Source organism: Balaenoptera physalus (assembly GCF_965194825.1).
Source record: "Balaenoptera physalus genome assembly, chromosome: 10".
In the NCBI taxonomy this organism is placed as follows: Eukaryota; Metazoa; Chordata; class Mammalia; order Artiodactyla; family Balaenopteridae; genus Balaenoptera; species Balaenoptera physalus.
Window position 1 is genome coordinate 81,139,426 of NC_138889.1, and position 26,527 is coordinate 81,165,952.

Here is a 26,527-nt window from a genome sequence, read left to right on the forward strand (position 1 = left end):
TGATCATATTTCCAGTATAAGTCAAACACAATGTAGACTCTTCATTCAGGAGCCACAGGGCATGTTGTTTCTGAGAAAGAGTGACAGAAGTGTAGGGGAGATGTTGGTAAATGAAGGGGTGATTAACACATCAGCACACTCATAAGATATACTCTTAATTCCTGAAATTGATGTTGCTAAGGATGCTTGCTATTATGATTTAAGATGTTTAAATAAAATTTACTTAGTGGATTTGGGTCTAGCCATTGAACTATGCACATGCTTACATTAAAGCCAGGGAATGTATAAAAAATTGAGTGCATTTGAAGGAAAGAAATTTTGATTTTAAACTTCTGATATGATAGTACAGACTGTATTTTTATTCCTCTCCTTAAGTGAGAATAGCTACGTGTGTCCAGGAAAGTGAATTAGGTGATCATGAATGTGATGAACTCTAGACTCCTTGAAAAATGAATTTTCTCAAAATTTAGTCTCCTGTTAGTAAATTGAGAGGCTCATTTATGTGTTTTCAGATTAATTTGAATTCACAGAGTAAGGGATTAAAGAATTGATTGCAGTTTGGGGAAATCAGAACTCTGGAAGAAATATGCTCACACTTCCTCTGGAAAGGCAGAACAGCTTTTTGATGAGCAGTTAGCACATATCTCTCTTCCTCACAAAATTATGTCCACAGCCTCTCATTTCTCCTTTCATTATCACTTCATCAGGGGAGTAAAAATTTAAAGGCTTTTTGGTGTTTGAGTTTCCTAATAAATTTCACATCCTTCTGGAATGCATCTGTTTTATCCTTTGAGATCTCATCTGTTAGCTGAAAATCATTAATCCTGCTTGTGTTTGTATTTATGTAAATATATGTCTCCTTCTATGAGTGGATATTACTCTGTATAGTCCTACTGTGGGCATTCTCATAGGTATGTGTTCTATATTCGTTTGTGGTTTCTGGCATTTGGGCACATTCATGTTTGTTAGCACATAGCATATGTGCCTCTATATGTTCATCCCTGTCATGTGTGGTACACATATCCATGCATGTATCCATGCCTAATAATATGACACAGCAAAATGTAAGAATAGGTGTTGAGTACTTTTTGGTTTGCTTGCTGTGATTTTTATTTTTTTAACATCTTTATTGGAGTGTAATTGCTTTACAATGTTGTGTTAGTTTCTGCTGTATAGCAAAGTGATTCAGCTATATGTATACATATATCCCCATATCCCCTCCCTCTTGCGTCTCCTTCCCACCCTCCCTAGCCCACCCCTCTAGGTGGTCACAAAGCACCAAGCTGATCTCCCTGTGCTATGCAGCTGCTTCCCACTAGCTATCTATTTTACATTTGGTAGTGTATATATGTCCATGCCACTCTCTCACTTTGTCCCAGCTTACCCTTCCCCCTCCCCATGTCCTCAAGTACCTTCTCTATGTCTGTGTCTTTATTCCTGTCATGGTTCTGTGATTTTATTTTTTTTTAACTGTTCACAGGATTATATACACAGGAACTCTAAAAGCACGAGATATTAAGATTCTAAAAGCATGAGATACTATTCTTGTGTGAAGTCCCAACATAGTTGCAGTGACCAAAGCTACCATTTGATTTAGACATTGATACCTGCCTCATCTACAGGCTTGGTTCATGTCCATCTTCATTCAGGGACATGAATGGTTCATGTCTGCTCATTTGGCTACTGTTGGACCCAGACTAAGGAGTTACATTGGAGTCATTCATGGGATGCCCAAAGAGTGGATTCGTTTCAGCAGGGCTGCATATACAGAGAACCCTAAAGGAATTTTATATATTACTCTGATTTATATCCAAAGTATATTTTAATTGGATGCAAATGAAGGAAGCAAGTATGTCACATGATACACATTGTGACTGTGCTATAAAAAAGAATGTGCATTATTAGAGAAATCATAACTTAGCTATAATGTCAAGGAAATTGGAATATTTCATTTGTCCCCAGCAACAATAGGTGGAATGTTCTTATGATTGGAACTAGCATTGGATGTTTCTGGGCATGGACTATTTTTTTTTTTTTTTTTCTAAATCTCACAGCATATTATTGGGAGAAATTAGATTTCAACCTAACTTCTTTCTTTCTTTTTTTTTTTTTCACACACGCACACTGTATTTTATTTTTACAAGAGATAAATAGACTGACACCAAGCATTGTAAATGGATGACCACAACAAAAGCAACAATGATTGCAATTACCAAACACGAAACACACTCATACTATGTCATAATATTGACATTCAGTCCAGTAATCCTCCACTGTAACAGCTCCTTTACTTTGCAGTGAAAATTGATTTCTATATTCTTTGCCTCTGAGTCCTTGTGGGATATTTTTTTTAATTCAAACAGAAAGTCACAAAAATTATAATCATCCTCATCAGTTCACTCAGTCCCATGTAATTAATTTTTTTTTATCTTGATCTTTTGTTAGCACTTTTATGAGTTCATCAGTTTTTCATTAGAGTTCTGAAAATGCTTATTCATTCAGTTCAGCAGTACAGTTACCAGAAACCTGTACTTGTCAGAGTCTTTTCTATGAATTCCTTGAAGATGAAACCCTTTTATAGGAACATATTTGCAAAAGCATCAGAGTACACCCAGAACTGTCTGTAACTGACAAAAGACTTAAAAATGACCATGGTTAAAGATTTGATGAAAGTTCATAATAGTGCAATTGACAAGGAAATTTAGTTATTTCTGAGATATACATTTTAAAGTAATAACTAGAATTATGACTTATAACATTATACCAGAACATATAAGATTTTTAGAAATGTCATGTAATGTCTGAAACATTTATATTAACATATTTCCATACAGATAACCCAACGAAAGTTTAGTATTAGTTGTTTTGTTTGTTTGTTTTTTTATACTGCAGGTTCTTATTAGGCATCAATTTTATACAAATCAGTGTATACATTTCAATCCCAATCGCCCAATTCAGCACACCACCATCCCCACCTCACCGCAGTTTTCCCCCCTTGGTGTCCATATGTCTGTTCTCTACATCTGTGTCTCAACTTCTGCCCTGCAAACCGGCTCATCTGTACCATTTTTCTAGGTTCCACATACATGCGTTAATATACGATATTTGTTTTTCTCTTTCTGACTTACTTCACTCTGTATGACAGTCTCTAGATCCATCCACGTCTCAACAAATGACTCAATTTCGTTCCTTTTTATGGCTGAGTAATATTCCATTGTATATATGTACCACATCTTCTTTATCCATTCGTCTGTTGATGGGCATTTAGGTTGCTTCCATGACCTGGCTATTGTAAATAGTGCTGCAATGAACATTGGGGTGCATGCGTCTTTTCGAATTATGGTTTTCTCTGGGTATATGCCCAGTAGTGGGATTGCTGGATCATATGGTAATTCTATTTTTAGTTTTTTAAGGAACCTCCATATTGTTCTCCATAGTGGCTGTATCAATTTACATTCCCACCAACAGTGCAAGAGGGTTCCCTTTTCTCCACACCCTCTCCAGCATTTGTTGTTTGTAGATTTTCTGATGATGCCCATTCTAACTGGTGTGAGGTGATACCTCATTGTAGTTTTGATTTGCATTTCTCTAATAATTAGTGATGTTGAGCATCTTTTCTTGTGCTTCTTGGCCATCTGTATGTCTTCTTTGGAGAAATGTCTATTTAGGTCTTCTGCCCATTTTTGGATTGGGTTGTTTGTTTCTTTAATATTGAGCTGAATGAGCTGTTTATATATTTTGGAGATTAATCCTTTGTCCGTTGATTCATTTGCAAATATTTTCTCCCATTCTGAGGGTTGTCTTTTCGTCTTGTTTATGGTTTCCTTTGCTGTGCAAAAGCTTTGAAGTTTCATTAGGTCCCATTTGTTTATTTTTGTTTTTATTTCCATTACTCTAGGAGGTGGATCAAAAAAGATCTTGCTGTGATTTATGTCAAAGAGTGTTCTTCCTATGTTTTCCTCTAAGAGTTTTATAGTGTCCGGTCTTACATTTAGGTCTCGAATCCATTTTGAGTTCATTTTTGTGTACGGTGTTAGGCAGTGTTCTAATCTCATTCTTTTACATGTAGCTGTCCAGTTTTCCCAGCACCACTTATTGAAGAGACTGTCTTTTCTCCATTGTATATCTTTGCCTCCTTTGTCATAGATTAGTTGACCATAGGTGCGTGGGTTTATCTCTGGGCTTTCTATCTTGTTCCATTTAAAACGTTAAAAATTCAATATATTTTTGAAACCAGTATGTGTTTATGAGTAAAAACTGTGTTTACTTTTTGTTTAAAACAAACAATACCTTAAAACTTTGCCTGTTCTCTGTGTGTTGTATTTGAAATTTCAGTCAATGCTAGTCACATGTATACCAAGAACTTGAAGAACAAAATGCTAACTCTTCCCTGGTGTCACCCACCAAAAGTTTCTTTGCTTTTATCTAAGATCTAGTGTGTATTGTATAATCTTCACAGATAATCTCTGGATTACAAGTAGGAAACCAAGTCACTTTTTATTTCTCTCCATCACATTATCTAACATCTCCAGTTGTTTCCTAAGATGTGCATAAATAGTGGAAGCTTACGAATACTTGTCTCAGAAAGTTTATCTATTTTGTCTCAGTCCAGGGATGAGGTATGTGGTGGTGGCTTTCATTAGGGGGCTGCAGAGACCTTCCTGAGCATGGGTCTCTATTTGCTGTCTTGTAATAAACTGCTCAGAATGTATCCAGTCTGCTTATCTAATAGTTACTTCTCTACATAGTAAGGTCCAAACATCTAGGGGACATATGTATATATTATAAGTGGTACTGCATAATGGTTAAAAACAAAGACTTTGGATTTGAACTTCTTGGGGAGTCTCAGTTCAACTGTTCATTAAATGGATGATCATAGGCACATTTTTTATCCATTATGTGCCTCGTTTTTATCATTTTAAAATTGAAATAAGTATGCCTATCTAATAATTATGGTAGGTATCCATTTGAATAACATACAATATAAACAGAATACCTGGATTATAGTAAACCTTATATAAATGTTAGCTATTACCATATATGCAATGTATTTAACATGTTTGCATACATACATGCACATTGCCATGTCCTTATATTCAAAATGCTCATATGTACATATGTGTAAAAAAACCTCTGAATATACATACACAAACTTTCATGCATTGTACGTATTCAGCAAGTATTGGTGTGTGTGTAGAGGGCAGGCATTGTAATTTTCTCACCTCCAAAAGAATACTCCTACTTTTAATTATCTGGAGAAAAAAACCACTGAATTCCTCAAGATAGTTCTGTATTTTACTTCTAGCTGGTAAGATACCAGAGTCACGGATATTGTGATCACCCTTGTAAAACCCCTAGAACTGTGGTATCAAGTGACTATTTATTCATTTGCTTTGTCACATAATATTTATTTACATAAAGTTTTTCTGTCTCTGTTGTAAATCACCAAGTCCAATACAGTCTGTGTGATTTTGTTTACCTATATTGCAAAAATTATAATACAATGGAATTTTGTTCTTTTTAAAAATAATTTATTTTCTAGATCTTTTTCCTATGTTAATAAGTAATATTGATAACCTTAAAGAGAATAAAAATAAGTCATATATTTATTTTCCACAACTAAGAGATATAATATTTTAATGAAAAATCTTAGTCTGTAATTGCAATGAGAAAGTTGTTTTTTTTTTAAATTAAGTACCTGAGTAGTATGTTGAAACTGTAAGTTCTCTGTCTGATGTTCTTATAAAAGGGTATAAAAGTATACATTTCAGATCATCTCTTTGCTTTCCTAGTTTTAAAATTCTTCCAAAGATCTCAGAGCAATAATACCTGAGATATTTAAAACACTGATAAAGCATTAATCAAAACAACCACAGTTCATATTTTATGGTAGAAAGGATTCAACTCACATTTATGCATTTTGAATTGAGATTTTCTTTTCTTATGCAGGAAACTGAAACATCACCTTTTCTTTACTATCTTTAATCATTACTTCAAGCTCTAAAGCCTCTGAGTGAACTCGTTAATCCTCTCCCTTTTTTCTTCAAAGGAACACATGTAAATAGATTCATGTGAATGGAATTCTTCTTTTACTGACTTCTGCTTGGAATGGTTAATAAATCTTAAAAACCTCTTAAAATAAAAACTTTATACTTCTTGAACTACTCTAGTAGCTTCCTATATTATCTCTCTGCTTTCACCCCCACCCCTATAAACTATTTGCTGTACAGTTCCCATAACAATTCTTTGAAACCTAAATCAGCTCATGACACGCTTCTCCTTAAGTGTTCCAATGGCTTCCCATCTCCCTGCAAATTTGATTAAAAACATATTTTAACATAAAAGATTTTTACCCTGACCTAGTAGGCTCTCAGTTCTGTCAACCTTTCTTGGCCTCATATCATTCCATTCTCATGGCTCGTCCTGCTCAAATCACACTGGCCTTCTTTCTGTTTCTTTAATTTGCTAGCAAACATCTGCCCCAGGACCCTTGCTTTTACTTTTCTCTCTTCCTCAAATATTCTTACTCTCAGTGTTTTTTTTTTTCTTTTTTTAAAAACTTTTATTGGAGTACAGTTGATTTACAATGTTGTGTTAGTTTCTGCTGTACAGCAAAGTGAATCAGTTATGTATATACATATATCCACTATTTTTTAGATTCTTTTCCCATGTGGGTCATTACAGAGTATTGAGTAGAGTTCCCTGTGCTATACAGTAGGCCCTTATTAGTTATGTATTTTATATATATATATATATATAAATAATAGTGTGTATATGTCAGTCCCAATCTCCCAATTTATCCCTCCCCACCTCCAGCTTGCCCCCTGGTAACCACAATTTTGTTTTCTATGTCTGTGACTCTCAATGTTTATTCTTACTCCTAATGTTCGTTCCACTCTCTACTCAAATAACTCTTTATAAGAGACTTTTTTTTTTAACTGATCTTCTCTTATCCAAAATAGTACCACTAACCCCAGCATTGCTTTCAGCATATGCTATACTATTATCTTACTTATTTGTCTTCATAGTAGTAGTGAACAGACCATATACATATATATATACACATGTGTATACATGTATATATATATATACACACATAAGACTATATATACTATGTATGCACATGAACACACGTACAACTCTTACATAGTAATCACCTTGCCAGACTGTGATCAAATTTTCAGATTGGCAAAAGCAGATGAAAATAGTTGTGTCGATTCTGAGATAGCTGTTCTTAGAAAGACCTGCTTGAAAGGTTGGCCATTGGTTGGCATCTGGAAACTTAGTTTTCAGGAGGGTTCCCACAATTTCCTAATTAGATTAGAGTGGCTCATTGTGTCTAAACATTTTATGCAAACAATAAGGTTTATGCTGAACACATGCTTTCCTTCCGGGAGTCTGGAAATTTTTAACACGATAAGCAGTTTTTCATGTGAATGCCCCCAAACATATATGCTGGCACTGAGTCTCTAATGAGTTTCCTTGGTAGACAACATTACACATGTGTTTTCTTAATCCATTGATGGATGAATTAAGTGCACTTTGTATGATTCCAAGAGAGAGAACTCTTAAGACTCTCATCAGCTTGTACTTGGTTTCCTCAGGACTTCACCCCATGTGCACTTTTTCTGATTTTGTTTTCTACTCTTTCATAATAATAAATCATAGTCATAAATACAACTGTATGCTGTGTCCTGTGATCCCTCTAGTGAATCACTAAACCTGGGGGTGGTCTTGGCGATCCTTGGCACAGCAGCTTAACGACTTATTTCCTCTTTCGGTCTGAATGTAAAAGCTATCAATCGCATTATCAATGGAATAATACGGATAATCATTCTAATAATAATCTAATCATCTGCCATAGAGATGGCTGTGATGAAATCTCTTAGGGAACAGCCTCTTTTAAAATATGATTCCATTATTTCTTCACCATTGTAAGTTTTAGGAACTGTGATTTTTCCTACACAATAAAGAGTTTTGATGTGATACTGTATTTTGAGTGTTACAGAAGTTTCTGGATGTTTTCTTGAAAGAGAGTAGTGGGTACTATAGATAGACTTGACCGTGAAAAAGGTATCAGAAAAGGAAGCATACTTCAGGAGATAAAAGTTTGCTTCCAACAAGTTTGGAGAGGAAATCTTCTCACTGATTATAATAGAAATAATAAAATGGTGATCGGCAGTTACTAGCTGATTGGTAAGCCATTACAAAACCTGAACTTGGGCCATTTCTTGAATATATTACAGTGTTGGCCTCAGACCCTTCTGTATCTAAAAGGAAGATAAGAAAGTGCAACTAGGCAGGAATTCACTAGAAAAGCTGCTACTTTGTACATCTTAATAATGAGAAAGTATTCTAAAAGTGACTATCATTTCAACATCAGAAAGTACTCCTCTGAAGTAACTTATGTCTGTGATCTCTGAGTTGAGATATGGAACTAAATCGTTAGTAAAGGAATAAAAACTAAAGAAAAAAATGCAAATCATAGCATTTCATTCCTTTCCTCTTAAGTGTCCTATTCCTTAAGTCCAAACTCATCACCTAGTGTCCCATCACTCTCCTCTGCTCAGGGGGCTCCAGTCACACTGGGCTTGATGTTTCTTGATTGCTTCACATTGCTTCTGCTTGTGGCCTCAGTTCCTACAAATCCTCCTGCCAGAAAGGGTCCTCCTCCATTCATTCATATCTCTCCTCAGTTGTTACCCCACCAGTGAGACTTTCACTGACCCCTAATCTAAGTCAGAACACTCTCTCTCCTGTGCTTTTCAATTCCCTTTCCCTGTAGTATTTTATTCACAAGTCCCCCATTCTCTACTCACTGGACCCATACATGGGTGGTTGCAGTGTTGGGAAGGAAAAATAGTGGATTTTACAGAATGTGGAGAATTATATTTCCAATTTATGAAATCTTTGTAAATTTCTTCTCTGATTCAGACTTATACTGGGACTTTTTTTACTTTAATGTGTATTGAGTCACAGAATCCTATAAAATCTCTAAGTAATCTTTTTTAATCAAATTGTCTCTTTCATATTGTAAGTTCACCAGGAAGCCAAAGGACTACAACAAACATGTATTGGACTAGGGAGTTCTAACTAGAAAAATAATATCAAAACCACCATGACCAGTATTCTATCATCACTGACAGCTACAATTTGCTGCCTCTTCATTTTGTGCTTTAAAAACTGTTACAACTTTAATACATATTACCTTACATAATTCTTATGCAAATTTTATTTTATTTCTATTTAGGGAGCCTAAGGCTTATATTAGCTTAGTACCTCGTCCAACCCAATGTCCTGCAGTTAGTGACACAAATGAGACACAATCCTAGATCCTTATTAAGTCCAAGGAATGAACTCTTAATCCAGTCTTAATATTCTGCCTCTCCACTCATTACTATATGTTAGTCTAACTACCCTTTATGTGATTTACAAGTAACATAACTGTTGAAGGGACATGTCTGGATGTTTGCTCACTGATCAAGAAAGGCCTATATATTATAACAAAATATTATTTCTAGAAACTATGCCAACTCAGAAGAGATGATATTCATCTGCCTGAAATTTCTGCAAGTCACAGTGTGTGGCTAAAGTTAGGGCAAGCTATAGTTTGTTCTTAGGATATAATAACCTTAATTTCATTCAGCTTCCTTTGATGGGGCAAATGATGCTCAATTCATGATTACTATTCCCTGTTGATGTGAGATCTGACAATGTCTTAGTTATCTTCCTGTTTATGAAGACATTAAGTAATGCAAATGCAAAGGCCATTTAGGCTGACATTGCACTATGATGAGTTTCATAGCAGGGGAGAATCAAAGATTTATTTTGTTAATGTTTGACACTAGTTGTTTCACTTTTCAGCACTCATCTAGTGGAGGAGGCCTTTTCTATCTTTTTTGTATCTTATTTCTGTCTTGAGATTAATTTCATGAGCAATGTTGGAAATATAATTTCTCTGTGTCCCAATATAGCAGTCTATTTCTTGAAAGTGATTCAAATTTAGGGAGGACAACTGAGACATTAGCTAATTGATATCCTGTCTTTGCAGATGCTCAACACTGCCACCTGAGAGTAGAGAGAGTGCTAGTTCTAGAAAAGGGAGTTGGTATCTGCTTTATTTGTTAATGAAGATTTTTTTAAACATAGCATATTGTCTACATATACCTTTCCTTGGATGTTATTACTATCCTTGGTTGTTACTCCTGAATGAATAGGAGTATTACAAACTAAAATATGTCATCTTTCTGGATGAGATTATATTTGGCAACTTAACTAAGTATTCCCTGATTGTGTACCCCTGCCAGAGTTTGGAAAATATATATTTAAATTAAATTATTGAATAATAGTCTCAAGTGTTATGAAAGAGACAAATTGAATAATCATCCTCCACCTCTAGAGTGCCAACACTGCGTTCAATCTTGGATTGCTTTTCTAGAGTGCCAACACTGCGTTCAATCTTGGATTGCTTTCTATCTCATAGACTAAACAGGGACTTTTTTATTCATCCTTGACCCTTTTTTCTTTCCCCTATATTTTTATATCATTAAGCATCATCAAATTAATCATTGCAAAATGTCACAATTCTGTCCTCGAATGCATTTCTACATGCTACTACAGTTTGTCATTGGTTTTTCTGAACTATTGCACTAACTTAAAACTAGCCCCTCAGCATTGCAAAATCTTTGATCCCTGACATATACACATCTATATTCCACAGTCCTGCTGGAGATGTATTTCTGAAATAAGTTCGACTATGCAACTTACTTTAAAACATTTTAAGAATTATCAAAGCTCATAATAATGCTCATCAAACTTTTGTACATTAATATATAATACACCTAATTTTGGATGAGATTGAGTTTACTTAAGGTATAAACAGAAGCAATTCTCTATATACAGAAAACTTTTATGTCTCCTAATTAATTTTAAGAACCCATGAGATATTTTTATTCTATTCCTAAATAGAAGCAGTATTTGTTTTTTGTTTTTTGTTTTTTAACGTTTTGGGGTTTATTTATTTATTTATTTATTTATGGCTGTGTTGGGTCTTCGTTTCTGTGCGAGGGCTTTCTCTAGTTGTGGCAAGTGGGGGCCACTCTTCATCGCGGTGCGCGGGCCTCTCATTATCGCGGCCTCTCTTGTTGCGGAGCACAGGCTCCAGACGCGCAGGCTCAGTAGTTGTGGCTCACGGGCCCAGTTGCTCCGCGGCATGTGGGATCCTCCCAGACCAGGGCTCGAACCCGTGTCCCCTGCATTGGTAGGCAGACTCTCAACCACTGCGCCACCAGGGAAGCCCAGTATTTGTTTTAATATGAAAGACATCTTTTAAATTATTCAATATGGGATAACTCTGATATGTCATAAAATGGAGCAAGAATTCAAAACAACTAAGCTGTATGGCTTCCTGAAGCACATTTTAAACATCGCTGTAACTTCAGTTATCATATTAACTGCATCAATTAGCTATGGTAAAACAACCAACCATAAAATCTCAGTGGCATATGGTAAGTATATATTCCCTATGTGTTTATGGTTAAGTGGATGAGTTCTATGCTTCAAGTAGCAGGTTCCATTGGGTTTAGATCCCTGCGTTGCTTAAGCACTGATCCACACCACATGAACTCATTTTGAGGCCCAAGCTCAAAGAGAAGCTGCAATACTGTGGAAGCACTTCTCTTGTCAGTGACAAGGTACAAGAGGACAAGTCCCAATGCACAAGGACATTTCAAGCCCTTGTGCACAGTCATAAATGAATATCTCATTGTCAAAAACAGTCACATAGCTAAGCAATTATTGGAAGTCCAAATGCTGGACTGTTTCTAAATTTAATTGAACTTACAGATCATTATATGAGACAGTATAGTCATGTTCATATTCATTCCCTTTTTTAGATTAAAAATTAAATACAACTAATATACCTTTGCATGCGATAGTAGAATACAAGAAAAAAATTTTAATGGTGCAATGCCTACACACTAAAACATATACACACATACATCTATATAATCTCAGAAAATATTCTCAAATATTACAGTATTTATTTCTTTAGCAGACTCATCACTATCCATTCTTCATTCCTTTGGACCACAGGCATCACTTCAGTAAGTTCAACTTTCCCATCTAATATTGAATGGGCCAAATCTTCATTCTTACAAGATCTGAGCCATTAGTGTTCTTGACTGCATTTATGATTTTAGATGTCCCTTTATATTTATTTCTGGTACAAAAACATTAGGAGGTGACCCATAGAATCATTGGGGTTGCAGAAATAGTCATTTTCCACACATTTACATCACCAAGGCACATAGGATAACTGCTACTTCTTGTCGGTAGGTCAAATTAACAAGATGTCATTCATGTAGCTGGAAAGAATAATATCCTGTGCATTCCCCAGCTTGATGCCACATGTTATTTAATCGTAACCATTGAGCAAAGAGAGCCTACTGCAATGACCACATTTCTGTTCTTCATCTATGACCTATAAATTACAGATACCACAAAGGTTTTTAATGATTCTAGTGTTCATCTCATTTACTAAGCTTTCTGTCACATGATATGTGACTTACAATATCCTATCTATGTCTTTGTTTGCCTTTATCACATAAAAATCTTGTGTCTGGGTTTAATTTAATACAGGCTTTAACTCAGTAGAGATTTCAGCCAATTTTCAGATGTCTATTAGAAGTAGGTTTTTGTGCTAATGCATTGGACACAGAATCTTCAGTATGTTCACACACATCAATAAATAATGGGCTGATATATTTCTTCTTTCCTAATATGACTTTCTTAGCATCCATCCAGAGAAATATCACTGGAGTTATTGTTCATAAACTTATTATTAATAGTCTTGTAAATATTTTTATAAATAATCTGTCTACTCCTGGATCAGTCTTTGTAATTTTACCCATGAATGATGCTGGGATCTGACTCCAGTTATAATCTAGAGCAATGAAGGGTAATAATCTGGTAAATGAGGAGTACCACCTTCCTCTAGCTGGGTAACTACTCCAGGTGAGAAAACTTTGTCATCAAGCAAGTGTTGACACACCACACAAAAGAGAATGACACTCTGCTGAGAAGAAAACCTCAGTCGGTTGAAAGATTCATAATATGTAGAGTTCACCCAAATCATCCTATTTCCTTTTTGATAAATGCACACAGTCCCTATAAATCTCTATCTTTCACATAAGAGTCGTGGCAAGGCTATTATTAACATTATATTAGAGCAAACTACAGGAGGAGACTGTAATTTTTAACTGATTTTAGACTATATCAGCCATGTGGTTATAGATAATGTATTTTTAAAAAGATTTTCATGCTAGTTATTAGAAGATTTTTGACCTTCTGGCCACGTCTTTGTCAGAGAATTAAAAGCCCCGAGATTATGCTCCAATTCTGATACAAATTTTCTGCACATTATCATCGTAAATATGCCATTGGTACCTTGCTTTTTGTATTACCTTTATTCCAAGTGATCATAAGCAGATTATTCAACTAACTCTTTTGCCACTTTATAACATCAACCACCTTTAGCCCATGTCCCACTAATATGATCATCACCGTACTCAAACTGGTCAGAAAAAGCAATCACAGATCTTTATCTGTGAAGGTCTATTTCCTCCAAATTTTTCCACTATAAAATAGTGTATCTATTAGGAAAACCACAATATTCTCAATCATCAGAAATAGAAAGAATTTGTAGGAGGATGGTCACTGCCTCTTTTTGCTTTCCAAATCTGATGAGAATCTATCTCACGTGTGAAACCCAAACCCAGGTCCCTAAGTACAAGGGAATCTGGGAAATGTAGTTTTTAGCTTTTCAATCCATATTATAGAGAAAACTAATAGAGGTGAAAATGGACACCAAGAGGGACTTCCCTAGTGGTGTAGTGGTTAAGAATCTGCCTGCCAATGCAGGGGACATGGGTTCAAGCCCTGGTCCCGGAAGATCCCACATGCCACAGAGCAACTAAGCCCGTGCGCCACAACTACTGAGCCTGCACTCTAGAGCTCTCGAGCCACAACTACTGAGCCTGTGTGCCACAACTATTGAAGCCTGCGCGCCTAGAACCCATGCTCTGCAACAAGAGAAGCCACTGCGTGAGAAGCCTGTGCACTGCAACGAAGAGCAGCCCTCGCTCACTGCAACTAGAGAAAGCCTGCGTGCAGCAACAAAGACCCAACACAGCCAAAAAAATTAAATAATAAGTTAATTAATTTTTAAAAATGGATACCAAGAGTCAACAAACAATATCTGTATAGCTTAACTATTCTCCTGAAAGTATTTCAGTGGCTTTCCGACTCACTCCAAATTTCTTTTTAATAGCCAGCATAGCCCTGTATGATCTCGCTTACCACTATTTTTCTGACCTTTTCTAATACTCTTCTTTGGCCCAAACTACTACAACAACTCTGTTCCTTGATGTTCCTCAATCAGGGTAAAGTATTCTTTACTTCAAGATTTTGAAAACATCTTTTCTATCTGCTTTTAATATTCTTTCCCAAGATATACTGTTATTTCCTCCCTCACTTCTTTCTGTCTTCTACTCAAATGCTACGTATCAGTGAGGCCATCCCTAACTACCCAGTACAAAGTGATAACCCACCTCCTCACACTCTGTATGTGCCATCTTGCTTTACGTTCCTCTGTAGGAATTATAAACACCTGACATATTATACATTTAAATGTATGTTTTTGATTTGTCTGTGTCTTTTCTGTAGAATATAAGTTCTATAAGGGTAGAACTTTGTTCAAGTCACTGTTATATTTCAATGCCTAGGATGGTACCTGTTACACTGTAGGTCATCAATAAATATTTTTTGAATAAGTGAATGAATGAAACGTCACGCTTTAGTATACGTTTGTCCTCTTAACTTCAAATGTCTATTTCCCTCCTCTTCAACTTCCTAACGTTTACGACATTCAGCTTACATCTAACCAATTGCTTCTGTAGCCTGTACCATATCATGCAGCCCTCATTCTACATCCTTTACACATGTAAAATATTGTAAATATACTGCTAGGTTAATTTCTTTTATTTATCCCACGTACGCATGGCACCTTGAATTTTGGACAACCAGTTTTGTTTTGATGAATACATTTCATAATGAAATAGTTTTATAACATGAGCAAGTCGTATACTCAACTTTTGACAGTTTTGGATTTGTGTACCTGTGAAGAGGAAGCATTTATTGATTAATTGCTATGTGCCAGTTATTGCTCCAGGCACTTTACATATATTATCACTGGTAATCGCAGTGGTTACCCTATAAGATAGACATAGCTATTATTCCTAATGTTACAGATAATAAAGTTCAGGAACAGAACTAGTTAAAACAAAACATAACCAAAAAATCTGCTCCAGAACCAGCAAATCTTAAAGGTGGAGCCAGAACTTGAACTAGGTTATCTAGCAACAAAGTCCACACGCAAACACTATAGAGCACATTATTTCACTATCAGATACAACCTCTATTAAATAACTTTTAAAAATTTTCTGAACAGAATTTTGAAAAGTATAGAACATGCTTTAAGAACTATGCAATGTTACAGAAACTACCTGAAAGTCCTAGCCCTCCAGGAATGCAACGCCATAAAATCAAAATCGTCAGCCATCCTGACACAAGTGGCAGAGGGCCTTACAATTACAGTATGCCTTTGGAAGTTTCTGGGAAGGAAGACATCTGGGAGAGGAGGACATTTAATCCTGATTCCTCTAATGTTCATATTCTATGCTTTTTTTTCCCTTAAGAATGGCAACAAGAGGTATGATGTCATTTGATTAGACTCAGGGTAAGGAAAAAGTTCACATACAAATTCACATAAAATCTATCCAACTAGTGGGAGAACAAAGATCCATAACACCAATCACTTATTTGAAACTTACGATAACTTATTCTTGATTATTTATACATGTATATTTAAAATTCTACATTATATGTGAACAGTTATATATCTTGCCTTCGATTTGTTTTCTGCATCTATATATGTGTGTGTCTGTATGTTTATATATACAATTTTTTTCTCCCAAGTCTTTACAGCCATCTACCTTGTCAAGGTCATGGCTATACCATATTACCTTTGAATCATTTACTGCAGTTCCCTAAAACATCTCATCTTTTAGTTCATGACTGAGGCACAATATTTAAATCATTTAAAAAGTTGTCACTGGAAATTTTAATTCTAACCACAGGTATCCATTCATTTAACTGAAGGACATCTATCCTATGCATGCCTGTTTATGATTTCCACATTGTAATCACATGTTACACTTTAAATTTCATTAAAAGCTTGTCTACAAGGAAGCAACTGTGAGGTCATATTACTGGGAATACTTATCAAATCTGTAAAATTTATTTGGCTATGTCTTTTTTTTTTAACATCTTTATTGGAGTATAATTGCTCTACAGTGGTGTGTTAGTTTCTGCTTTATGACAAAGTGAATCAGCCATACATATTGGCTATATCTTTATTATGACATATGTCAGATACACAATAGTATATTAAACATTACATACTAACATACACTAAACAGTAGACACATATGGCCCTTATACAGACATCAAATATAGTTAGCATATTAATATGTAGTGTTTTAAAATGATTAATGCATAGAAAATATGTGTAAACTGCAAGACGAGAGTCATGACCATGCAGTGTTGTGGAAAAGTTTAAAGATGAATTAAAGTACACTTTATAGCATAAATGGATATCTGTGCTATTTCTCTTTGCTTTGGGGCTCTAATTCTTGGAGCTGATTCAGCTAATTGAAGAAAGCGCCAGACTGGATATGGAGCTGTCCTGCACCTAGGTTAAAGTGGTGCATAGAGTAGAAATGAAATTAAGAACTGATACTAGCTTTGGACAGGGATGGTAAATTAAATGTGCACTTTTCATATCAGTCTACTTTATAATTCACAGTTTTAAAATGTTTATACAAAAAGTATTTTAAAACGTAATTATATCTGTGACTACCTTTTTTATACACTACTTGGCAGTGTACAGATGTTATATTACTTGATATTATACAGTTAGAATGTTTGATAAAAGTAACTTAGTAAAGATAAATTTTTTAAAAGTTCTGCTTTGGAAAGTCATATTTATTTGAGGATATTTTCCCCAATATCTTTTTCCTCTTCCATAAATGGTTTTCAAAATCCTATGAGGTGACAGTATCCTTTGAAGAAAACACAATTGAAAGAAGCACACAAGCAAGAAAATCTGTTGGACCTAGTAATAAACAAGATGACAAGCTCAGTTTTTCTCATGTCCTAAAAGATTTTTTTAAAAAAATGTTTTCTCTAGGTGCAATATATCTAGAATGACTACTTCTCTGTCTTGAGGTATATCTTCTGCTTCAAAAGTCATAGGTCAGTTCACAAAGAGGTGAGAAATATTTTACATTAGAAAGTAAAGTGAAGTGATTGAATTTAACAACCAAGGGTGACCTCCTTTACGTCTATTAGCCAACTTCACTCTATAAGCAGTGATGGGACAACTGGTCTATTATTTAGAATATGATTGTGATAGCATGGGTGGAGGGTTGGAAAGAGAACTATAGGGAAGTAATGATTAACTGATTTTTTACCCCCTCAATTAATTTATACACTATTGAATGAAAACACTGTCAATGAAGCACTTCTAAAGTCCTAGGGAATTTTCTGGAGCTTCACAGAAAGATCCTGCCATGATTGATAGTGTTTTGATATCGATGTGTGATAGATGTGATATTAGCCTCCATACCTTGAATATGTTTCTTGAATAACCTCCCTGGGTGCTGTTTTGGTGATAGGTTCCAAACACCCTTATAGCACCCTACTATAAAGCAAGAGTTAAAGTCTGCTGTCAAAGATAGCTGTGGCAACTTTAGAGGTAATGTTACTCTTTGTTTCACCTTTAACTGTTAGCAAATTGATAGTGTGAATCTGAAGTTCTTTTTAAAAATAAACATAATTGCTTGATAGATAAAGCACACTTTTAGACTGTAAAGACACACTTTGCATGTTTTTGTTTTTTCAATCAACTTCCTCATCAAAATCAGTCTGTAGCTAATGCAAGCCTCCTGCAGGTAACTTTCCCTCCAATCTCTCCCATTTCCTTCAAGCTATCTATATGTTTTCACCAAGTGCATCGCCCTGGGCTGTCCGCTGTAGTCTATTAGTGTGGTCTGCTCAAACCTATTATTATCTGAAGACACCTCTCAAGTTAGACAAGGCCAGATCTCTGGGAATTCACTAAGACACTGAAGTTCAATTCTGGTCAGAGAGGTAATTATGTAGTTGACTTCAGGCCATTCACAGCACAGTTGTTTCATTCATTCATATTGAACCCAATCCAAAGGCTATAAGAATGAGAGAACTTGTGGTCTTGCCAGAAGTGAGGTTACTTAGTTTCTCTGATCTGGAAAAATATTATAGTTAATGCAATGATTGGGGAAGTCATTATTCCTTCTCATACAAAGTTCATCATTTCTGACTAGCTGACCACTTGATCCCTGGGTCTATCTATATCTGCATATTTATCTGTATAATTTTCTATCTCTATCATGCCCCTTGTAAGTGAATTTACTTTTTCTTTTTAATTTAAAGGGATAGGCACTTTTTTTAGTACCAAAACTTTCATCCAAGAAGTAATGTAACTTTTACAGATGTAATATGAATCCCTGGCTCATGGTCATTTTCAGAGTATGAGTTCAATGCCTGATTAAAATATCATGTAATTGAAAGTGATTAAATAAAATTTCATCTATAGCAAAGATTAAAATCACTTCATTCTGGTAATTTTTAATGTAGGTGTAGATTAAACAGAGGCTAAGGGGAAAAGAAATGGAAGAAAGGAAGAGAATGATCAGGGGAATTTTATGGGTAAATGTAGCAGTCATATTCCTGGCAGGAAACAGATGGCACACTCAAAGATTTTAACTGAAGAGGATTTAATGAACAGTTATTTACAGTAACTAAGGTATCTAACAAGCAATATGAAGTCCCCAGAGTCTGGGAACATCAAGAAGTTGTTACCACATGTAGACAAAGAGAGACATGAGGAAAGAAGAGGTAATTGACTGTTAATGAAGCCTGGAGAGAGCTTACAGCCATGAGAAAAAAACCACCCCATAGGAGATTGCACCTTAGATTTTAGTACAACCATGCCTATGATCTTACTAAAAATATTCCTGCCTTGGTGAGTAAACCTCCACATCCACTGATTGCAAAGTAATAGGTTTAGGAAACACAACTTTTCTAGAAGTGGGCTATAAGGTAAAATACTAAAATAGGCCACATTCACCTCCACCTTTTGGTTTCTAGACCCATTTATTCTTGTTATGGGGAAAAGGACACCAAATATTGGCTGCTAATTTAAGATATAGATCACATCCTTTAGGATACCACCTAAAATTCTAGGATTTTTCCCATTTCCTTACTAAAATTAATGCTATACACTGTTTTGCCATTTTATTGTCAGCCTTTCAACGTGATGTGGCATGTGGTAAGATCTGTCTGTTCTGTGTGTGAGCCTATTACCACACTTATTTCACTGTACAGTGAATTCCTAAATAAAGGCAATAGTTTATGGAACATCATGTGTATGAATACACATTTTATAAGTCCGGAAATTGTATTGCTGGTAGACACGCTTTTGTGTAGGCAAGAACAAAATTTATCTATAATAAGTATCTATTTCTTTTTTTTTTGGCAACTTCGCTGTCCTTTTCCTTCTCATGTCTAATGTAATCAACCTACATCTTGGTGGTGGGCCAGTCTCCTGGAGTAATGGAGCCATAACAGTAGCTCAGCACTGACCTCTGATATTAGCATTTTGGGCACTCAGAAGTGGTAACAGCAAGGCAGTCTTGGTGAACTAACAATGTTGTTATGTGTCTTAATATACACCATTCTTGCCACCACAACCATTTTGTACAGGGAATCACTGGGCAAACCCAGGATTCTGGGAAAGACACAGAACAACTTCAAAAGAATGGGTTATCTTTTCCCTTTGATTATGAGGAAACCAGTGGATGGCAGTTAGTGAATATTTATGTTGGATACAGATATCTTCACGTTTGGAATCATTATAAGAGATTTCACCTTACACTTTATTCCAAGACGTTTTAATTTTCTTTCAACTTCTTAACCATCTAGCCAACCCATGTGACAGCGTGCCTCAATTAGTGTTAATCTGTACTTCTGACCATCTTTAATATCGGAGGAGATAACAGATGTATTGCCTGTAGTTTTGCTATCTGGGAGAATTTTTCTTCACCATTGTCTTTCAGAAAATCCCTAAGAGAGGCTATAATGTAGGGCCATCTTTTCCCAGTTGGGTGCCAACACATGGTGTATACTCATCTGCAAACCAGGCCAAACTTTTACTTCTATAATCAATTGGTCATAGAGAATTTCCTGTGAAGCCACTGGGTTGTATTGAGGGGGCAATAACAAAGTAGTAGGAATAGGTATCATGAGAGTCTAAGCCTGCTTTTCATTCAATTTCCTTAAATCTTCAAGACAAACTTAATCCTTGTTTATTTTATTTCTGTTTCATAATAGACTGCAACTGTATGCATCCCATTTTATCATTTGCTAAATCAGGCAACTCAAAGTTTGTGGAATCCATCTCAGTTTCCACAGTCACTTAGTGTCCCATGAGTCATTGATAAGTCTTTAAAGGACTCAGAAGCAACCCTAGATCCATTTTTCAAATGGGGAGACTATTTGACACAGAAAGACAGTGTTGGCATTACTTCAAAATCCTAGGCAAGTCCACTCTGATTCTCCTATTTGAACATCCCAGAGGCTTCATATACCTTTCCTAACTGCCAGGGATACCTCAGCTATCACTGGATTCTAACATCTGTATAGCCGTTAGACAGGTAGCACTATTGTTTGTGTCTACTACAAAACCTTCTCTTGTTCTGGGCTGCATGCAAGACTGTCAACTTTATGATTCCTCTGGTAAATGAACTGGGGCATCGTATATATCAGAATGTGATATCTAGATCAGAGTGTAAGTATCCCACAGAGAGTGCGTGAGCAGAGTTCGCTGTGGAAAATAAAGACCCCCAATATCTCTCTCCTCTCTTCCTATCATCAACTATCTGTTACTCCCAATAACTCAATTTAACTAAAAATCAGTGTGAACATACAACCTAGAGGTCAGACTCCTTGGCACAGAACAAGGCAGAAAAGAATAGAAATGGGATCTGGTGGAGCAAATGGAGAATAACCAGTACAATGTGCCTAAACAGGAATTTTATTAGGCAGGGAATAGGCAATTCTTTCAAAGTGGGGAGAATATTACAGGCTAATGTTCAAATTGCCTTTTCATTTTCTTATGTGCCACATACAGCAGGTGAATAGAATAGACCTTTACAGAGCTGCTGAAAAAATAATTGAAAAATGCTAGTGGAATATTGACTCTGGGTTTATATTTTATATTTTAGCATGATCTAGTTGGTGGCTGAGACTCAAACCTACTTTTTCAGCATAGAAAATAACTGGAAAACAAGAGTTATCAATATAAGAATCAGGGTGGGAGAAAAGAGTAATTATTGTAAATAAAGTTATTAAAGAATTAAATATTCTTATTTCCTATTTTTTTACAAAAAATTACTTGTTGTTATTCTACTTTTTTTTTCTGATCAACATAGAGAAATCTTTTCACTCTGTGGAGTGTTAAATAATTTGGAATTAAAGTATGCATTAACTTGGTTTGCACCATTACAACCATACCAGTTGTTTATGACCAAAATCCATTTTTATTTGTCGTACACATTTAAGTTGATGGTACCAGTTCTTTTCCACTTGTTAGATATTTTAATACCATCCCTGTGGGTAAATATAATAATACCTGACATTGTCAATTCCCTCTCGTAGATAACCTTTCAGAGCTTTCTCCATACAGTTGGATAATAAATTCTTACTCTGCCTCCACCTCTTTATATAATCATTAAGAGAGGATGGTTTGGTTAACAATCTTCTCTCTCTTTACCACCTGACTTCAAAGCCCATTGTCACATAGTTTAGGTTTGTGTTAAACTAACATTCCCTTTTTGTTACTAATTTCTATATTTACTAGGTATAATACTGTAAAACAATCCATACAAACTCCCTGACTTTAAAGCAACAATTTATTTTTTTTATTTTTTTATTTTTTTTGCAGGGTGTAAAGCATGATTATTAACTATAACAACAGTAGATGATGAGCAGTTGGGTCATAATTTTGTCACTGAATTTAAACCGGGCTGCTACTGTTGATTGCGCTGCTCCAGGCTTTTTTTTTTTTTTTTAACATCTTTATTGAAGTATAATTGCCTTACAATGGTGTGTTAGCTTCTGCTTTATAACAAAGTGAATCAGTTATACATATACAATATGTTCCCATTTCTCTTCCCTCTTGCATCTCCCTCCCTCCCACCCTCCCCATCCCATCCCTCTAGGTGGTCACAAAGCACCGAGCTGATCTCCCTGTGCTATGCGGCTGCTTCCCACTAGTTATCTATTTTACATTTGGTAGTGTATATATGTCCATGACACTCTCTTACCCTGTCACATCTCACCCCACCCCCTCCCCATATCCTCAAGTCCATTCTCTAGTAGGTCTGTGTCTTTATTCCCGTCTTGCCACTAGGTTCTTCATGGCCTTTTTTTTTTTTTTTTTTTTTCCCCTTAGATTCCGTATATATGTGTTAGCATACTGTATTTGTTTTTCTCTTTCTGACTTACTTCACTCTGTATGACAGACTCTAACTCCATCCACCTCATTACAAATACCTCCATTTCATTTCTTTTTATGGCTGAGTAATATTCCATTGTATATATGTGCCACATCTTCTTTATCCATTCATCTGTCGATGGACATTTAGATTGCTTCCATGTCCTGGCTATTGTAAATAGAGCTGCAATGAACATTTTGGTACATGACTCTTTTTGACCTATGGTTTTCTCAGGGTATATGCCCAGTAGTGGGATTGCTGGGTCGTATGGTAGTTCTATTTGTAGTTTTTTAAGGAACCTCCATACTGTTCTCCATAGTGGCTGTATCAATTTACATTCCCACCAACAGTGCAAGAGTGTTCCCTTTCCTCAACAATTTATTCTAGTTATCACAGTTGTACATCTACTAGGGTGTTAGCTGACACAGGTGGGGCTTGCCTGAGTGGCTCTGTCTCTAGCTGCATATTTAGCTGTAAATTTCATTCAGATATGCTCAGGATGAATTTATTCTGGACCCAGATTGAAGGGGGCATGGCTACCAGAAGAATATTTACTTTTTCATGGATATAGGAGAGTTACAAAAGATAAGTTCCACCCCACAAGCACATTTTAAGCCTCTGCTCATCTCACATCTGCTAATACGCCATTGCCTACAGCAAGATACATGACCAACCCAACTGGTAAAAAAATCTTTCCATAGAGGAGGGGAGGGAGAGTAAATATGTTGAAGAAGAATCTAATCTACCAAAATGCCCAAGTCTAGATATATGTGTTTCTCTGTCTATAAAAGCAGTTAGAAATTTCATTACTTTCTGTAACATGCAGGGAAACATAGACTTTGCTCTCTCCACAGTAATTTCATGCTAGAGTTCATCAGTACATTTCATCGTATTCTGACCTGCCAACATTAGCTCTATCTTGCACAAATGTCAACTTTGTCTCCCATTAGACCAAGATTCACTTCAAAGGTTTAGGATTTCTTTGCCTCAACTTTATTTGCTGAGGCTTTCAAAAGAAAATATCTATTTCATACTGCTGTGCCTTTCATCTGTATTTCTGGATTTTGTTAAACTCTAGCTTTCTCTCTTATCATTTTTCCAAACAGAAACTTAAGCATATCTCTTAGAATCCTACAGAGTATATGATGAAATACATTATATTAACAGTTTATAATCATGATTTATTAGCCACCTTTGTATAAGTTAACTGCATGGCGACAGAGATCATGACCCACTCCATCATTTACCATTATATGCTGTGTCTAGCTCAGTGTTTGTCAAGTAGTAGATAATTCATTTACTAAATATGTATTTAATGATTATCTCATACTTATTTTATTCCAACCAGCAAAGGAAATTATATTTACTATGTAATTCTTATGTGCCAGGTATTTTTAATTTCATTTAGTTTATATTTTTATTATTTTACGTTGTATATTTTATAATGCTGATGCATGTATATATTTATATTATATATATTTTTAAATAAATAAAACTAGAAATGCTGATAAACTAATAAAAAACTGATTAAAAAAATGACTGTCAAAGTCATGGCCCTTGCAATTAGCAGAATTATGCAGGCATGATTATTCCAAATTTTATAATCCTTATAAACTAAGGCTTCTTACCTGCTTAGGTTGACTGTTGTTCCAACATATTCTGTATGTAGTAAAACTTCAGCTTGAGGAGGAAAATTTATTTAAAATATGCTTTAATTCTGCTAGAAAAGTGAATTGAAGATTGAGGAAGGGACCTTGGAACTAATGAACTGTTATTCAGTGAATCAAGATGATGTCAGAAGGAAGGTCTCATCACTGTAATTCTACAAAGAGTAACCTAAAATTATCAGTGTGAAGTCTTAAAAAGTGGGGGATGTTCTATTAGGGCATCTAAGACTATAAACTTCAATATAGATTTGAGCTAATGAAAAGGCATGTAATGACTTAACACTGCAGTGCATGTTAAAAACTATAGGTAGGCTGGTTTAATAAAGAATCACAATCACTGTTCTTAGGATGAATATTTTGTAACCACTTGTATTTAAAATCCAGCTTTAACTGGAATTTGGAGAAAGAAGATATTCAATGAAAACGCTCCTGAATAATTTCAGCCAGTGATTGGCATAATTTAAGAGCAGGCTTCCTGTCTGAATAACTCTTCATGCTGAATGGACCAACCTAACTCCAATCTTACCAAACACAATGCTCCAAAGCAGAGTGATAATGATGATTTGCATTTTTAAATGTTCAGATTATTTATATATATATATTTTTTTTTTTGGTTTGCAGTAGTAGAGCTGTTTTATGACACGTAAACTCCCCAATTCACTAACTGAATCTCCCAAGGAGATTACTGTGGGTTCATAACTAGGCAACAGATAATATGTGACAGAAAGCATTTTGGAGGTACTGAGGATTACCTGTGTTTGAATGTCCAGAGAGCTAAAAATTAGAAGAAGCTGGTTGGAGTTTCAAGGCTGAATTAAGTTTCAGCCAGGCAACAGCATATCACAGAAGCCCTGTGAGTGAGTCCATCAAAAGGACATAATTTTGCCAAGACAAGTTGAGGGGACAAAAATTTTATTTCACACCCTATATATGAGGAAAATAAAGGGAAGATGCTACCTCAGGAGTGAATGTCCTTAACTGTAAGACCTAAAGTAATGTTTTAATAATTAAACCAATAACAATAGATAGTATTACTCGATTTTTATGCCCATAAACTGTGCTAAGAACTTTATGTCTCATTTACTTCCTAAAATAATCCTAAAAAGAGGATTCTTTTATCAATTATATTTCATATGTAAGGAAATGTTAAGTGAGATTGTAATTCTGATGGAAAGGAAAAGCCTATTTAGTACCAGTAACCTCATGAAGATATTCAATTTTCTTTTTCATTCTATAGGAATTTTCTCATTTGATACTCAAAACTATCCATTTTAAAGTCCAGAAACTGTGACTCAAAGAAGACAGAGATCCTAATGTGGTAATTGTTAAATTTTCAGGATGTCTGTGAAAAAAAATTGTTAAAGTTGTTAAATACAGCCATTATTAAAAATTAAATTATATAAACTTAGACTTAAATGTTATATTAAAAACAAAGGTAATACATAATTGAAATTCATAATTTCCCAAGTTTACTAAGTTTACTGTAACCTATACTCTTGAGATTATTTAAATCTATTGTATATGTATGGTGAAAATACAGATCTTTTCACTGTGTCAAATGCTTAGTTATGTTGGTAGGCTGAAACAGGCCATAGTAGAAATTTACCAATTTATAAAACAAAAATTGCAAATGCTACAAATCAGGGCTTGATTCATTGTTTTGCTGACTGTTTAGAATGATGGGGGAAATGTTGATAGTGCAAATTAAACTTAAACGTGCATGATATTTTTAGCCATTACATTGTAAATAGCAAAAAAAAAAAAAAAAACCAAAACAACACAAAAAAAAACTTGAGGAAATAGTCTTCCAGCATTCAAAAATTGCATGTAATTCAGTGAAGAAGTCATTTCCAACTGTGATGAATGAGCAAAGATTTGGCATATGTCTTTCTTGTTTCACTTGGGATTTATACATGATTATAAGTGAAAACAGTAAATATTCAAGACAGAACTACATTTGTTTTTTTTAATTGCAACTATAGGTTGGCTACAGTACAAAAGTTAGAAAAAAAATCAATGAATATGTTAGGGGAAAATCAATTAGCTAAATAATTTATAATAAAGAGTATGGTACATTTATTATTATTTGTAAATTGTTTCCACCTTGTTTTCCTCTCTGTTGGCTTTATTCTCACCCAGCCTCTG

At 35.2% G+C, this 26,527-nt stretch overlaps 1 long non-coding RNA gene across 1 annotated transcript in view; it reads right to left on the reverse strand.

Annotated features, from left to right (window-relative positions):
- Positions 1-2,088: 2,088 nt before the first annotated feature.
- The window catches only part of LOC309667810, a 481,076-nt gene continuing 456,637 nt past the window's right edge, over positions 2,089-26,527 (reverse strand). The window contains exon 2 of the long non-coding RNA XR_014267974.1: positions 2,089-3,588. This is a non-coding gene — a long non-coding RNA (uncharacterized lncRNA). The remainder of the gene's footprint in view (positions 3,589-26,527) is intronic.